We start from the raw sequence: 16,224 nt of genomic DNA, 5'->3' as shown, positions 1-16,224 counted from the left end.
GCGTTTTCGTTTTGATATCATTTTGCTTCATTTGGTAGCATTGCCACAGCTAATGAAAACGTACACGAAACTTGCAGAACAATATTTAATTCTCTCATGCTTTACCCTTTCCGGGAGAGGGTTTCGGGCTGAAGTTGGGAAACCCATAAATTCTATATTTATCCAAGTCGTTAGATATGAATGCCATGAGAATGATTTTAATCGGGAAAGAATTTGATGGTCCGTTTTCCTTTGCCATTTTTATTTCGCTAGGGTTGGTGTTTTTGCGTCCTTTCTTCATCCTTTGTTCTAGCTCCCCGGCCGCCGTCATAGTCGTCGTCACTGACACGTCATTCCCCTTGTCATTTGCTGCAATTTAACAGTTGATATTTCTCGTTAACGGTAATTTTCAGCAGCTTGTTGCTAAACATACCCCTTAGCCTCACCCCCCGGTCAAGCAATTGCCACTTTGGCCTTAACTTTGAAAAAAGAAAAAACTTTCGTCCACCGCAAGCAAAATGCGAATCCATCCGTCCGTTGAACTGTGGGCTTTGCTGCTTCCAACCCTGCTACCCTCACTATATTCCATCATCTCTTTTTCTCACTCACTCTCTAAGCCTTTCACCACTTTCTCCTCTTTTCTGCGTCACTTTATTTTAAAAAATTTACTGCTCCGCCGATTACGTATAATCGATTTTTGGTTGATTCATCTTAGAGGAAAGAGTTTTTACACATATGTACTATATGTAGATACGAGAATCGCAAGCGAAATCTTGTATGGATCCTTTAAGAATATTTATAATAAATGAAAGAGAAGTATAAACACAAAATATAGATGCTTACTGACTGAAATCTGTATATTATTCATTCATAAGTGGAATTCAATCAAGCAGGATTCGATTATATTGTTGTGAAGAATGTTAATGGCTAACTGAACCCAATAAGTAATTGTGAGCCTGGTCTTAATCATCGTAATCGTCGTAATCGTCGTAATTTCGATAAATTTGATCCCAAATTCGCTTACTAAGCATGTGGTTTAGTCCATTAAACTTTAAATATGCCAAGAGCCAAGTGATGTTTAACTTTAATGTACAAAATTTATAGATAGCAATCGCATTAGGCTGTCTCATTGTATTGAAACGGACTGTACTGAGTTCTCTCACTCTCCCTTTCCATGTAACTTTGTTTGGGTGGTAACGCACAGCAAAGCTTATTCCCGATGATTTATTGAGTGCTCTGTCTGCCATTACACTTCACTCCACTCGCATTCACATTCGCATTTGCACTCGCACTCACATTCCTTGGAATGAAGTATACGCCGCGGCGGCGGTGACCAGATCAACAATTGCATATTGTACTTAATATGATGAATACTCGTCCGTTCAACAAAATTGCTGTACATAATGAGATGGCGAGGGAGAGTTCTCATAAGTAATGCCTCAAAACGGAGGCATCAGTCAATCAGTCAGTCGGTCAGTCAGTCCGGGATGAAAAACAACAAAACACAAGTGAAGCCAATCAAACAGTCAGCGGTTGTCAATTAAACTTAATTATGTTGTACAGGCAGAGGCTGCAATATGTTGGAGACGTTTGCCGCGACACCAGCAGCAGACTCCACTCTGTCATGTCCAGACCTCAACAAAAACTGTTGTGCGAACTGAAAGATTTAACAAAACTAATTGAAGGCACAAGTAACACATAAAATTATTTTCGACGCACAGATACGGGTTTCCTTCTCTTACTCTACTCCTTTGGCTCAGCTTAAACTTAACGAAAATAGCTTCAAATAGCTGCCATTTTGGATGGAAATGAGTCCATGAGCTACCTATGAAAAAGTATCCAAGAAATTCTATTCCATTAAACTTATGCTTCGGACGCATCGGCAGGCCTTCATCTTGCTTTTAGATCATATTATGAAACTATGGAAGATTTAACCTTAAGTATAGAACAATACCTTTCTTTCTAACTTATCGAAGTCGTCACCTTTGGCACTCCCATGTAAACGCATATTACGCACTCGATAATAACTCAATATTTATTAATATTGCGGTAGGCCTGTTACCTCCTCTAATAGTCGCGATTTCGTTTTCCTTGTCTGTTTCCTGCCCCAACAATAAGTTTCTTGGCTTATTGTCCTACTGTTAGTGCTGTGCTGAGCTGGAAGCAGAAGATGGCGCGACTAGACGAAGGCCTGTTGTGCGAGTGGCAACGCAGATGGGATGATGGTGACTCCCCAGGTCGGGTGACGCACCGCTTCATCCCGAACGCAGGCTTCGTCTACAGCGAACGAAGGTTTGGCTTCACGCTGCGCGCTGGGTTCCTGCTGACGGGCCACGGATCGCTTAATGCATTTCTGCATGGAAGAAGCCTTAGCGACACGCCAGCATGTCTATGCGGCGCAGAACGCGAGGATTGGCAGCACTTCCTATGTGCTTGTCCCCTCTATACAGACTTGCGAGACCTCGATGGACTTGGAGTGCAGTACACGGATGGCGACTGGAACTTCTCCGATGTGACGGCTTCTCAGGAGAGAATGCGGACTCTCGAAAGGTTCGCCGGACTGGCGTTCTCCAGGCGACAGCAGCTGCTGAACGCGCAAGCGGCGCACGGGCTGGGTGGATTCCCTATCCAGGCCGGTCGGGGCTAAAAGGGAGGATCGAGCTGAGTCCTTAAGATCGGTACCACGGGTTGTGCAGTTCCAAGGCTGCACATTGAGGTCGGCCCCCTAGTGGGAGTATCGTGGTGGCTGTGGTTGATACCCAAACGTTACACGGGGAGAGCCGCTAGGCTCCTCGTGGAGTTGCGCTCTCAACCGGGTGCCGAGACCCATAGATCGGAAGACGTGTTAGATACACCTCGCCCCTCACCAAGGGGGATTGTATGCCCGACCAGGATACTTTCAATTGGTACCGGAAGAGTCGCTATGTACATAGCTATAGCTTCTTTTTAGGGGCGCTAACTGGCGCATTGTACCAGGTTCCTGCGTATGTAGCGGTGGTGCGTGATGGCGTGATATATATATCGCACTAATCGAGGCTAAGCTGCAAATAAACATTAGACGCCGTGGTTGAAATCCCTCCCTGAGGAACCGCCACGTAAAATAAAGCTGAGAGATCAGATTCATTCTGTTAGTGCTGTGCAAAGTCCTGGGCCACGCAGTTGTCGTCATGCAACATGTGCCGTTGGGGGCAAGGATTGCCCCCCTCCCACACACATTGAGTGTGATGGGTGCTTGCGATTGTGCGAGGGGTGAAACGGATTTGGATCCGCATCGCGACGAAAGCTTGAATAATAAACGACACACACACATAAACACACACACAAATCTTGGCCTCATATGCCACATATGCATTTTACATGCGATTGGCCACTAAATAAATAAATTTATTTTATTTTCGGCCTTAATTGAGGCCTATACAGACAATATATACATATGTATGTATTTGATTTATTTATTCTACGGAGTCATGCGCCATGGCCCATGCCCCATACCACCTATTCTTCCATTCTTACTGCATCGATAATTGCCGTAATTGTATCTATAAATTAATTTACATCCAAACCAGTGGCAGTGCCCAAAACACTACCACATACGATAAATACATATGTATTTGTATCAGTCGATTATCTCGCGTGTTATTGCAACATAGAACAACGCAATTTATTTTGCAATTACTGCATGGTCGAGCCCTATGCATGATGATCCAACTCTGAAACTCTGGCAGGGCAGGATAAACTATACATTTTGATTTAGTTTACAATCTGCTAGACAAAAAAAAAAAAAAAATTGACTGTCTGTATTCTGAATTCATTTTATTAGATAAAAATCAAAAAAATAATTGATTTTAAATTTTTAACTACAACTTCGGCTTCATCAGTCGAAAAGCCAAAAATATGTGAATGCATTTTGATCAACCAAAAATTATTCTTAGTACTTAGCAGGGGCAGTGTCTTGTTTTTTGATCTGTTCTTTCTTTTTTAGTTTTTTCATGTTCTTCTTGTTTCTTGTTTCCCCCGACTACAAACCATCTTAATGATCTAAAGCATCCTCCATACCGTCATCCTAAAAATCGGAAACGCTATTGTCGGAGTAATCATTACTGTCACTGTTGATGTCGATGTCGCTAATGCTGTCCAATGGTTGTTCATTTAGTTCTCCAGCAGGTCCTTCGCGTAACTCCATCTTACCCTGTTTCACTGGATTCATCCAGCCGTGGCAAGCGGTCCAAGACTTCGATCTTCAAATCGTGGATCATCAGCCGAGCCATTATATCCCGTATACTGTACCGTATACGCGATCAATTAGAGTTGCAGCGCTAATCGCGACACGATGTCGATTCTCAATGAAATTTTCCATTTTCCGATTAGTTAGTAATAATCTGTTTTGAATATTTTAAAATGTATTCTACGAGTTTACTGCCTCTTTACGTACTTTCGAACTTTTTTTGACTCACTAATCACAATATTTTTCCTTACGTTTGCTCTGTTTTTCCCTTACAGGTGAGAGTCCTACAATCCTAGAGTCAAAAGAAGGCATTGACTGGGGCACTGAAGCACTGACAGAAGTATGAATCATTAAGCCATATCCTATCCGCAGGCAGTAATGACGTGGAGGCGGGGTGTCACCCTAGTTAAGCACCCGAAGTTTATTCTTCAGCCTCCATCTCCATTCATCCCTCCCTCACATTCACATCCTCCCCACGGCCGGGGGCAGCTTCAGCTCTCCTTGAATTGGCTGCCATGCAAAAATTGACGTTTATTGTTTCTAGAGTTTTTATGAGCTACTCCTCGAGCAGTAGAAGAAAACACAACACATCGTCTACGAGTAGGTGGAAAAAGACAGGAAAATTTAAATCAGAAATAAATCTAAAACGAGGGGGAACGTTGTGAGTTGCTGCATACACCGCAACTCTACATTTATACCCGATACTTAGTCAGTATGGCTCTCCTCCGGCAGACGCCGCTAATATTAAACGACACGACAAAGAGTGCGTGCGAGAGAGACAGAAAATCAGTCTGAGCGTGACGTCGGGCGCTGAGTAGCCAGTGCAAATTGATTTGTTCCTTTTGGCTATACAAATTATCTGATCTGATCCAGATTCAGCAATCTGATAGATATGGTCATTATCTATGATTGTGCGTTTTTAGTTTTCTCGAATCTGCAATATTGTGGATGCAACAGATTTTCGTCCTTTGTGTGGGCGGAAGGGGGTGGGGCGAAATTCTGAGATATACGTTTTATAGTGAGATCTAACAGGAGTGCGGATAACAAATTTGGTTACTCTAGCGTAAATAGTCTCTGAGATTTGTGAATATCCCCAGATTTTCGTCCTTTTAGGGGGCGGAAGGGGGTGTGACGAAATTTTGAAACAAACTCGTCTCGGTCCGATATGTTAGGAGTGTGGATACCAAATTTGGTTGCTCTAGCTTTTATAGTCTCTGAGATCTATGCGCTAATGTTTTACTCTAAGCAAAGACACCTATGCTACGTGTGTGTTAGAGAGAGACAGGGCGAGAAAAAATGAAATTGTTTTCTTGATGCTGGCTATAATAATAATACGATCCAATTCTGCAGTCTAAAAGATATGGTCATTCTCTACGATTCTGCGTTTTTGGTTTTCTCATATCTTTAAAATTGTGGATGCCACAGATTTTCGTCCTTTGTGGGGGCGGAAGTGGGCGGGGCGAAGTTTTGAATAATTTTTGTAGCAGTGACATATCACAGAAGTCAGGGTCCAAAACATCGTTGCTCTAGCTCTTATAGTCTTTGAGCACTAGGCGCTAATAGGGACGGACAGACGGACAGACGGACGGACGGACAGACGGACAGACAGACAGGGCTCAATCGACTCGGCTATTGATGCTGATCAAGAATATATATACTTTATGGGGTCGGAAACGATTCCTTCTGGACGTTACACACATCCAATTTCACCACAAATCTAATATACCCCTATACTCATTTTGAGTATCGGGTATAAAAATAGAAAACGTGCGGGAACGTTTTGAGCCGGAGCTAAGGCCGGGACTATACTTTTAAACCCGATACTTAGTCTGTATGGCTCGACCTCCTCCCTACACTGCACGATGAGAGTGTGTGAAAAAGAGATAGAGAGAATGAGTAAGCGCATGGAAGGCGTTGCGTAGCCACTGCACTTTTATTTGTTCCTTCTGGCTATCTTCTTGATATGTTAATTTTTTTCAGTTTTCTCGTATCTTTAAAACTGTGGATGCCACAGATTTTCGTCCTTTTGTAAGGCGGAAGGGGACGTGACAAAATTTTGAAAGAAACTTTATTCAGTGTGATACCACAAGAGTCTGGATACAAAACTTCGTTGCTCTAGCTTTTATAGAGTCTGAGAAATAGTCCAAGACGGGCAAACGGACGGACGGGCAGACAGACATGGCTATATCGACTCGGCTATGGATGCTGATCAAGAATATATATACTTTATGGGGTCGAAAACGCTTCCTTCTGGACGTTACACACATCTACTTTCAGCACAAATCTAATACACCCCTACACTCTATGAAAATCAGGTATAAAAAGCCAGGGAAAGTAATAAAAAATCAATAACGAAGCGTTTGGCATGTTCAGTGGCAAGAAGAAACTCGCAAGGAACCAAAGGATTCTCAGCCACAAGGTTTACACTTCTGTAAGCTATCACCACTATCACTATCTTTTCGATTTCCCGACCGCGAATCAGTAATCAAACATTCTCATTCGATGTCGGATCTGGCTAAATTTACATAAATCATCCTCATACCACTCATAACACTCTTTATGACCATTAATTATTAAAATATTTTGCTTTCATTCTTTGGCCTCTTTCAATAAATCGGAAAATTGTGAAACGTACTTTATGCCCCACATGCCGCTCTTTTCTGCCGCTCAGTAGCTTCGATGTAGAACCTGTGTACTTGCTGGCCGAACTGGTCTTCAGCGAACATTACGCATACGCAACATACGCATGCAAAATGAAATCGTTGCTTACTTCTTGGGGCCGGCGTTCGCTCTTTAAGAAGCTCGTGGCAAAGCCCAGCACTTTGATTAAGCTTGAGACTTTGCTCGGAGACCAGCACAGACACAGACACACCAACAGAGACACACGTGGATTGTCGAGTCAAAATTATATTTCATTTTTATTCGCCCAACGCGTTTTGGGGCGCACCATCTCCCAAGGAAACCCTTTACTTGTGCGGCTGACTTGCTTTTTGCTGTTCTCGTTTTATTTTTTATGATTGTCTTAAGGATTTTCGTTTTACATTTGTATGAATTTTTAATATGTCCAGAAATAAAACAATGTGGGTTAAGAAGCCAAGAAAGGCATAAATATCAAGCAGCTAAAAGCGAAAACGAATCGGAATCAGAATCAGAAGTAAACAGAGAACGAAGAAGAAACCAGGAGAAAAGAGAGAATCGCCGGCAAATATAAAGATAAAAAGGAATAAAAAGCAATATAAACCCTAAGGACATTGTAATATTAATTCAAACGGACATGTAAAAAAGTCAAAAGAAGATATATGTACATATGCGGTACGCATACACATATAACTACGTACATGCCTTATAGAGACGGTTTCTCCCCATGTGTGAGTGTGTGGGGCAACTTGAAACGGTCTTAAGACCTTCGTTTTGTTTTTATGCCTTTTGTGGCTTAAATTCCACTCCACAGCCTCGCAAACCCCCCACACACCCACCCAGACATGACCAGATTTTGTAAGCTGTCCCTAAACCATGGCAAAAATCTGCCTGAAAGTTCACAAAGTAATGCCCAAGCACAGATTATTAATGCTGAACTTCCAAGTATTCAAAAATCTAGCTTCCCAATAAATCTTTGTAAATTTTCGAAATTATTTTTTGCTGCCAACCGCTAAATGAAGGTTCACTACCACATAAGGCAAATGATGCTACCACAGATTTTTAAATTGTCAATTTCTGTGCGCATATTTAAGAAGGGAAAATTCCTTTATCATTAGACAAATAAAATGCATTTTTAATTGCTTGATATACATACACACATATGTATGTATGTACGTGCATGTATTTCTTTTTATTTCTCATTCGATCCGAAAACTCGAAGAGTAAGCGAATTTTAATTGCCTCCATACCACAATGTCGCTATGGCATCATTCGGAGTGTGGTAGTCGGAGTGGCAGGTCTAGGTATGCTGACTCCTATGGCTTAAGATGTTATTACGTTTGGTCCTTATTTGCGCCTAATCCTTAGATATTTCTATGGTCTCCTGAGTGAAACATTTTTGAAATTCTATTCCTTTTCTTACTTTCCACATACACAGACATATGCGTACATATTTTCATATGCATATGTATACATTGTGGGCGATGTGTATAATAGGAATAACCATTTCCCCAGATGCAAAAACTGACCTTACTCAAGAGTCGCACACGCTCACACTGACACAAAGACGGCAGAGAAAGAGCTGGCAAGAGCGGTCTTGGGCCCGAATCAGCAAACATCTCTTTCTGCTGCTTTGTGCCTATCAAATTTAAAGGGGAAAACTTAAAGAGAAAACAGCAGAATAGATCCAAAAACTATATTGCATACCAGTTTTATCAGGTGTTAGCTGAAAAGTTATCTACATCAGTATTTAAGCATTTAATTTTAATCTCAAAAATATGTAATCCGATCAGAAAATTAAGGTAAGTCTTGCACTTTTAAACACTAATTAGTGCTTTCATTAAATTTATAAAAAACATGTCATATACAAACATACATACACATACATATATACTCAAGAGAAAAAGAAACCATTGCCTAAAGTTCTTAGTCCACATGAATGGCATTTTCTGCATCAAACTATTTGCAATGTGTCATAATATCATTCATGTGGGTGCGTTCACAGAATAAACATAATCAAACGCTAATATATAAAAAATGCATTTAATTTAAATTACGAAAATGTGTAATCCGATCAAAAAATGAAGTTAAATCATGCATCATCGAATACGGATCCGATTGATGCTCTTATTGAAATTATCACACACAAAAAATCACAAAAATACGGCAAAATTTTTTATATCAAATTAAGATGTACACAATTATTATAGAAACCACCGCTTACAATTCCTTATTTTTCTGCTTTCTCCTTCTCCTCCCTCTCCAGGGGGCAATGTAGGAATGTTTCGAAATGTCAATAAGTCATATATATTTTCGTGTGGATGCATTTATTGGATAACCATAATTAATACGAGTATCAAAAAATAAATGGCATTTAAATGATGAAAATGAACTTGAAATTGTCAAGTTAATGCATATGAACAAAGGTACACGCATCATCAAACACAACAAAAAACAAAAGAGGGCCAAGGCCTTCAAATGTGAAGGGACAGCTCAAGTCGCAACTAGCTGAGTTTGAACATATTGTTCTCCCCGCCATGACTGCGGACTAAGAACCTGATAGCTGCACGCAGCTGTTGTGGCCAAAACGCATTTTTCACAGCCATTTTTGGATTCTTTTTTGGGTCAGACCTGCACAGCAGCAGGTCCCTGCAATTCCGAGCAATTCTGAACTGAGAGTTTATCGCCTGCAGCGTTTTTAGCGTTGAGTTTTCGCCCATTGACATACGCCCATCAGTGGGATTTCAAAGTGGGAAATCACTTCTCTCGGGGTCACCATCAGCCCACAGCCCCCCTGCGGAAAAGCCTTCTGGCTGGACATCAATATAACTTTTAGTGTTGTGTGGCTAGTTTTTTGGATTGAATTGGTTTTCCATGTAATCACATTAAGGGCATGGACGCAATTTGCCTGTGGGCGGCCCGTTTAGGCAGTAGTCAGTTAATCAATCAGTCAATCAAGTCACACAGTCAATCAGCCAACCAACCAGCCAGCAACCAGCAAGCTTGCATGTCTGTTATTACAGGACAACATAAAAACTTTAACGCACACAGAATCACCGAAGTTACATGAAAAATCGTTTACTTTCCCTCCTTATAGAGTGCTGCCCTGACTGTGTGTGTGTGTGTGTGTGTGTGTGTGTGTGTGTGTGTGCATCAGGATAAATGGTGAATGGCAGAGGCCCACAGTAGTAGTATTTATTTCACTCAACTCCGTCGCTTGTCGAACTGTAAAACAATCAAAAGAACATAATTGAATTGCACAACTTTTGGCGCAGAGAGAGACACAGTCACGCCTATGCCCAAGCCTTTGTCATTTATATATATAAATATACATATATACCTAATGGTTTTTTGGTTCGTCCCCCGAGTGATATGTGTGGTATATACATACATATTTATGTATGTACATAATGTAAATACAATTTCGGGCGGCATAATTTATATAATACAGATGGAACAGGACATCTCTTAGCGTTCAGCGGTACAAAGTTTTGGAGAATACCATAAGCACTGGCACTTGGCAGCGCCTGAGAATCCGTGTAGCTTCAAGTGCCCTATAAAGCGATTCATAAATAATTTTCTAGTCCAATAAAGCCACCTAACAACACTTAAATATCGGGACCTTAATCATGAAATTAGGAATGGATAGCATCTGTCTTACAAAAACATACATATGTATTCCCGAATAATATTTTGTTCTAGTTCAAACCAACAGCATCCCCAAAAGTGCAGCGATGTCTGTTTCTGTTTCTCTATTTCTCTGTTTCTCTATTTTTAATTGTTTTGAGTTGTTGCAGTTTAGTCGCTTTGCTTCGGTTTTAATAAAAATTTTTTACATTTTTTTCGTTGCCCTTTTGCGACAATCATGCAAACAGAATTTCAATTACAAGTTATTCGGCTATGCTTGTGGTGTTGACGCCCCAACAATGCCACCTCGTTGCGATAGTCAGCTTAAAAAATTCTACAGCATGGCGCGTGCTGCGATCCGTCTTTTTATGGCTGCAGCTGGTGGCACCAGCTCTTGATCCTCTTGATCCAGGATGGCACTGGCACTGCGGTCGTCGAGTCTCAAGCGGAGGGATGGAAGGTCCTACTCATAACTAGGCAATGGATCGGGAAATTTCGTGGACCAGTGCGTGGCCATAGACCTGGGGGAGACACCTCATACTTTATCAGCCATAGAAATTGCCTTTCCAGCAGCGAATTGATTTCGGCAGTCTGCTGATGTTGCAGCATACTGAAATGTGAATATGTTTTGCAACACTCACGCACTACGTTCCAGTGTGGCAAAGTTCGACGAAATCTTCACACAAGCGCCAATCCCAAAAGAGTAAAGCCATCGTTCTTGTAACAGAAGGGACCATATTGATTGCAGTTTCGAAACTGTTGTCATATATGAAAACTTGCTTCAATATGCCAAAGAATAGACACATTCGTAAAAAATACTGAACTTTACAGGCACGTCGAGTCACCCTTACCTTCTGCGGCGGAGGATCGCAAACTGAAGATTCCCTTCGCGTATGTCTCGAACCCCAAAGGATTTCTGAAATACTATCAAGGGTAATAGATTATAGTTCGCGCTTTTGTCACCAGCACACCTATTCATATATTCCATCTAGTCTCAAAAAACCTCATCTGCATTGCCAGAACATTGCATTTCCATTTTTATAGCCGTTATTCAAAGAGTGCTGGGGTATTTTAGATTTTTGGTGATAGTGGATGGGTGGAACACCCAGAAGGCAACTTTTCCGAGACCATTAAATATATCTATTCTTGATCAGCATCAGACTCCTGTGATATCACACTGTTACAATTGTGACGCGCACCTTTGCTAAAATTCCTAAAATGTATAAAAATCTTCCACCCGATTGGACCGATTTCAATTTTGTTTGGCAAACATTCAATTCGTCCCTATTGCGAACAGCTATACCATACGAAATATACACGTGCTCCCGTTTTCACAAATTTTTTTCATCGATTTCATTTTCATAGTTCCTTTTCTCGGCGTTCCTGGCAAACAAAAATAGCTGAACTGGTTGCTTCGTAGATATAAAAATAGTTTTTTCAATTGTTTGTTTTTAAGAAAAGCGACTGCAGAAAGGGCGAAAGATCAAGACATCATAGATGCAAAACCTTTGTGTTTAACATGTCCAATGAACTGTAAGCAACAAGCAGCATGGAACTTGCAAATTGCTGATTTATGTTAATGCATTATTATTTCATCCATGAAAAAAAATCTTTGCCGTACAATAGTATGCGAAGAAGCAATTTTCTTAGTCGGAGATCACTTCCAAGCTCGAGATATTATTCTCAATCGATGAAACAGTCAATTGAGTTATTTGCTTGACTAATGCCTGCTATTATACGATGAAACCTTAAACCACGTACACATCATACAATAAGTAGTCAGAATGTCCGTTATTATCTAACACAAAAGGAACGTGCAGATGAAAGGAGAAGTACCCATCAGGCATAAGTTGACCACCGCAAATTCGACGAAATGTTAGTGGAAATGTCGTAAATGTTGACTTGATTCGAGCTGCTTTCGAATACGATTCCGCAACCGCCTAAAAAGTTCTTCGCTGCGTTCATATTGTCCTGTCTTGTAACATGCATACATATGCAATGCCATTGTATTCGTTTCTCCATGGAAATACAATCCAATCAAAACATTTCCTGGGGAATAGACAAAAATATATCGGATGCTTTCCAACTATGAACGACATTTGGAACCGAAGCTGTTGATCAACCCGGCTACAATCCGAGTTCGCAGTGGTAATTGTTGGCGACAATTTGGAATCACACGATATTGAAATGCGTGTACGAGACTCATCGGTAACATGACTCACTTCAATACTCATTGGTGTTCTATCGTGGAGAGGAACACTTTAATGTGGTCTTCAACATGGTCACTCCAGTCAAATCATCACCTTATTTTTCATTCTACAACTAAATTTGAATTCATATTTCAGGAGAAGAAACTAATAGGAAAGTCAGCTCAATAATTTTGTATGCGTATCGATTGATGATTCGGCATGATGTTGGCAATCATCTGTTTAGACATCGCCGGTTGCTTCAACGGTACTGCATTGACATGTACGTAAAGGTCGAAGCGGAGCGTCTCAATTTCATTCGATTCAATCAGTCGAAGTTCCGAACAGAAGAGAATATCCAGTTGCGCGATACCATCGCTACTGAAGGAAACATCGGTTGTTTGACCTTTCACCGAGATACTTATGTTGGAAGCCCTCGCTAGTATTGTATAAATTACATTAATCATAAACCTAAAAATAAACTGACTGAGTAGAGTAAAAGTAGAGCAGCGGCCTTTGTCGCGACTCACAACGTTACCTCTCTATCATCCTCCATCCTCCATCCTGTAAACTTTTGTGGGCCTTCCTTCCAAAAAATCTTCTTTAGAGCTTTTGGGTGCCCAAAAAAGAAGTCCTGCAACACTTAAAGCTGGCAGAGAAGGGTATGCCGGGGGCTGATCACAGCGTTGTGGTACGTGCTATACGGCGCTCACTTCCGCTAATAGTGAACGATGCATTTAGTGTGGATTCGGTTCTGGATTACAGTAAAAGAGCAGCAATGCTTCTCTGTGGATCGATAGTTGTAGGTATACACGAGGAATTGTGGTTTCAGAATCAGAAATGCGCAGAAATAGCCAGTGGATAGATTTGATTGCAAATAACAGCCGAGAGCCCTAAGAGTTGGCTGTCCTGTCGCTCCATGGACTGCTTGCCGTGTGCTCACTCAACGGTCATTCCAATCGTAGAGGATATAAGGGCACTTTAGAGTCTATGGCTTCTTTCTGCTAAAAAGTTTGAGCAAGAGCCCGAGATGCCAGTTTGCATCCATTTACTCGTAGTAGATCCATTTGCCTGCGATTCGAAGGAAGCTCCCATTCATGCTGCTCCAATAGCTGGTGGAGAGTGTGTCCGAGTCCTGCGCAGAAAAGGTTGATGGGAAATCCCACAATGGAGCGTCGGAGGAGGAGCGGGGAGTCTGGGAAAATTCAAACAAATCTTAAATTATTAATTGAATTTGAACCTTCGTTTCAGTTTCAGTTTGGGCTTAAAGTTGGGCATTGAGTTTGTGTGTTCACACTTTGACTTTTCCCCGGACTCACCTTTGGGGCCACCGCTCTGCCGCTTAGGTCCAGCGATCCGGAAGGGAATGGGGCAGGGGCCAAAGTTTTTAATCATCTATGCAAATTTGTTTTTATCTTCCGGTTCGAGCCGCTCTGAGCCTCATTGAGCTGCACTTGCCAATTTAATTGGCTTTTCCCATTTTGTGAATTGTGCAAATACATTTGTGGTTGACTGTGTCCAGTTTGTGTGTCCATGTCCGTGTGGCATGTGAGAAGTTATTACCCATTTCAACCTGAAAATGGCAGACATATTGATATTGATATTGATTTTCCTTTGCCATTTTGTTGGGCTCGCTTATCAAATAAAATTTTTTATACATACTCGAACCGTATTTATGTGAGCACCGTGCAGAAATTCTGCATCCAGCATCGTGCACATTGAGAAATGGAACGAAAGTTCCATTTATTTGGGCGACATAAAGCGTTTTAATTGGAAATGTCATCCAGAGCTCGTGCGCAGGTTTAATTTTAATGTATTTATGTATTTATTTCCGAGCAAATCAAACGACACTCTTTCATTGGGTATTGTGTTTTCCTCTCGCTTATGATTTTCCTACTGTGATCATCTCATCGTCGTCGTTGGCTATCATCTGGAAGTGCCCGCAATTCAAATTGGATGTGGGGTAAATGTAAATGCCGCCACTCCACTGACGCTGTTTTCTGCTGTCACTTGTTCTTGTCCGGAACATGACCCGACCGACATGGATATGTCGTGGAGTCCAGCGCTTACTTAACCTCACCTCACACGGATGTTAATTAAAATGCACAGAGTTTTGGGCCGACCGGGGACATTGTTCCCTGCGCGGCTGCATGAAACTAAACGTGGCTGGATTTGGTCTGGCCACCGTATAGACCAAAGACATTTCATTAGGTCTTTAACTGTCATCTGCAGAGCTCTATCTATATATGAACATACCTAGGTCTGATGAGAGCAGGTTTCTCCACGTGCCTTCTAGTGCAGTGATGGAGTGAGTGTGTCCGTTGCGCACTTGCGGCTGCAGCCTCCTATCGACTTATTTCGTATTTTTTGCACAAGTGCATTTTTTATTTATTCCCACTCACTCTGCACTCTCTGACGCACTCCCTGAGTGAATCGTTGCCTCTTAACATGAAAAATGTGTTTCTTTTAACTTTTCCGCTTTTTGGCCGTTACTGCTCATCAATGTTGTACAACAACAACCGAAATGCGTCTGCGTAGCGTGGCATTCAACAGCTGGATAAAAAGCTGATAGTGCTGCGAAGTGGCGACATTTGTGCTCTGAGTTTTGTTCAAGACAACATTTTCGTGGACGTTTTATTGTTGAATGGATCGCGGGTAAAGATATTAATTTGTAAAATAAGAACGGAAAGAGCGTAATCATTAATAGTGCAAAAACATTGATTTTGTGTTTGGATATCCGCGATATTTCAGCGATCAGCAGATTATAAGTAATCAGTTCGTTACGTTAGGATTATTATTCTGCGGATCATGATTTTTCAGGAATATGGATTAGATTATAATACAATACCTACAAAATATTGAATTTATATATATGTACATACATATGTACATACGGACAATTTGTCACTACTGAGGCATTATTGTTTTTGACATTCATCTGGGAGGGACCTATCAAGGCTAATGGTGAGTGTTTTCTATTTGCTTGAGCTGCCGTGCAACCTCGGACCTTGGCTTCTTGGCTCCAGCTTGCTTGCTTCTCCCTGCTCTTTTCGATGCGACAGTCATTTTGCACTCAGCACAAGGCAAAAATACCCCAAAATCGTTTTTAAAAATTCATAAACCGCGATTTGGTGACTGCGCTCGTCTATAATTTTCACTCTGCATCTGTAGCTCCAATATCCAAAAAATTGATGATTTAAAAATAAAATTGTAGAACCTTTCACCGGATTTTTTTTATTCGTGTGGATATAGTAGGTATACCTGAAGATAAAGCAAACCAAAGTTGAAGTTTTATACAATTTGTAATATTTCTTCAACTTTCACATTAAATAAGTACATTTTTTTTAATGGTATGGTCCTAATTATAGATATGAATTTAATAGCATTAATTCCCAAAGAATGTCTAGGTACGAGTTCTTAAGTAAATCAACCCCATATTAAAATACGTAAAAAAACTTGTTTTGGCATTTGTGGAATTGGAATTGCAATTATAATTGGCCAAATCTTTCCAGAAAGCTACAGAAACGGCCGCTTATGCGATGCCGCAGAGACACTTGGATGTTGCATTCA

At 41.1% G+C, this 16,224-nt stretch overlaps 1 protein-coding gene and 1 long non-coding RNA gene across 2 annotated transcripts in view; one reads left to right on the top strand and one right to left on the bottom strand.

Annotated features, from left to right (window-relative positions):
- Positions 1 to 16,224, top strand: part of LOC108152344 (high affinity cGMP-specific 3',5'-cyclic phosphodiesterase 9A) — a 158,768-nt gene that overhangs the window by 62,484 nt on the left and 80,060 nt on the right. The gene's annotated exons all lie outside the window — the stretch shown is intronic.
- On the bottom strand, positions 11,669 to 14,457 carry LOC117186197. Its single transcript, XR_004471316.1, has 4 exons — positions 14,317 to 14,457; positions 13,974 to 14,227; positions 13,193 to 13,849; positions 11,669 to 13,125 (listed from the first exon to the last, which is right to left on the bottom strand). It is a non-coding gene; the product is annotated as an uncharacterized LOC117186197 (long non-coding RNA).

This window comes from Drosophila miranda, chromosome XR, assembly GCF_003369915.1.
Source record: "Drosophila miranda strain MSH22 chromosome XR, D.miranda_PacBio2.1, whole genome shotgun sequence".
Taxonomy (NCBI): Eukaryota; Metazoa; Arthropoda; class Insecta; order Diptera; family Drosophilidae; genus Drosophila; species Drosophila miranda.
This window is presented reverse-complemented; position numbering and strand designations above follow the sequence as displayed.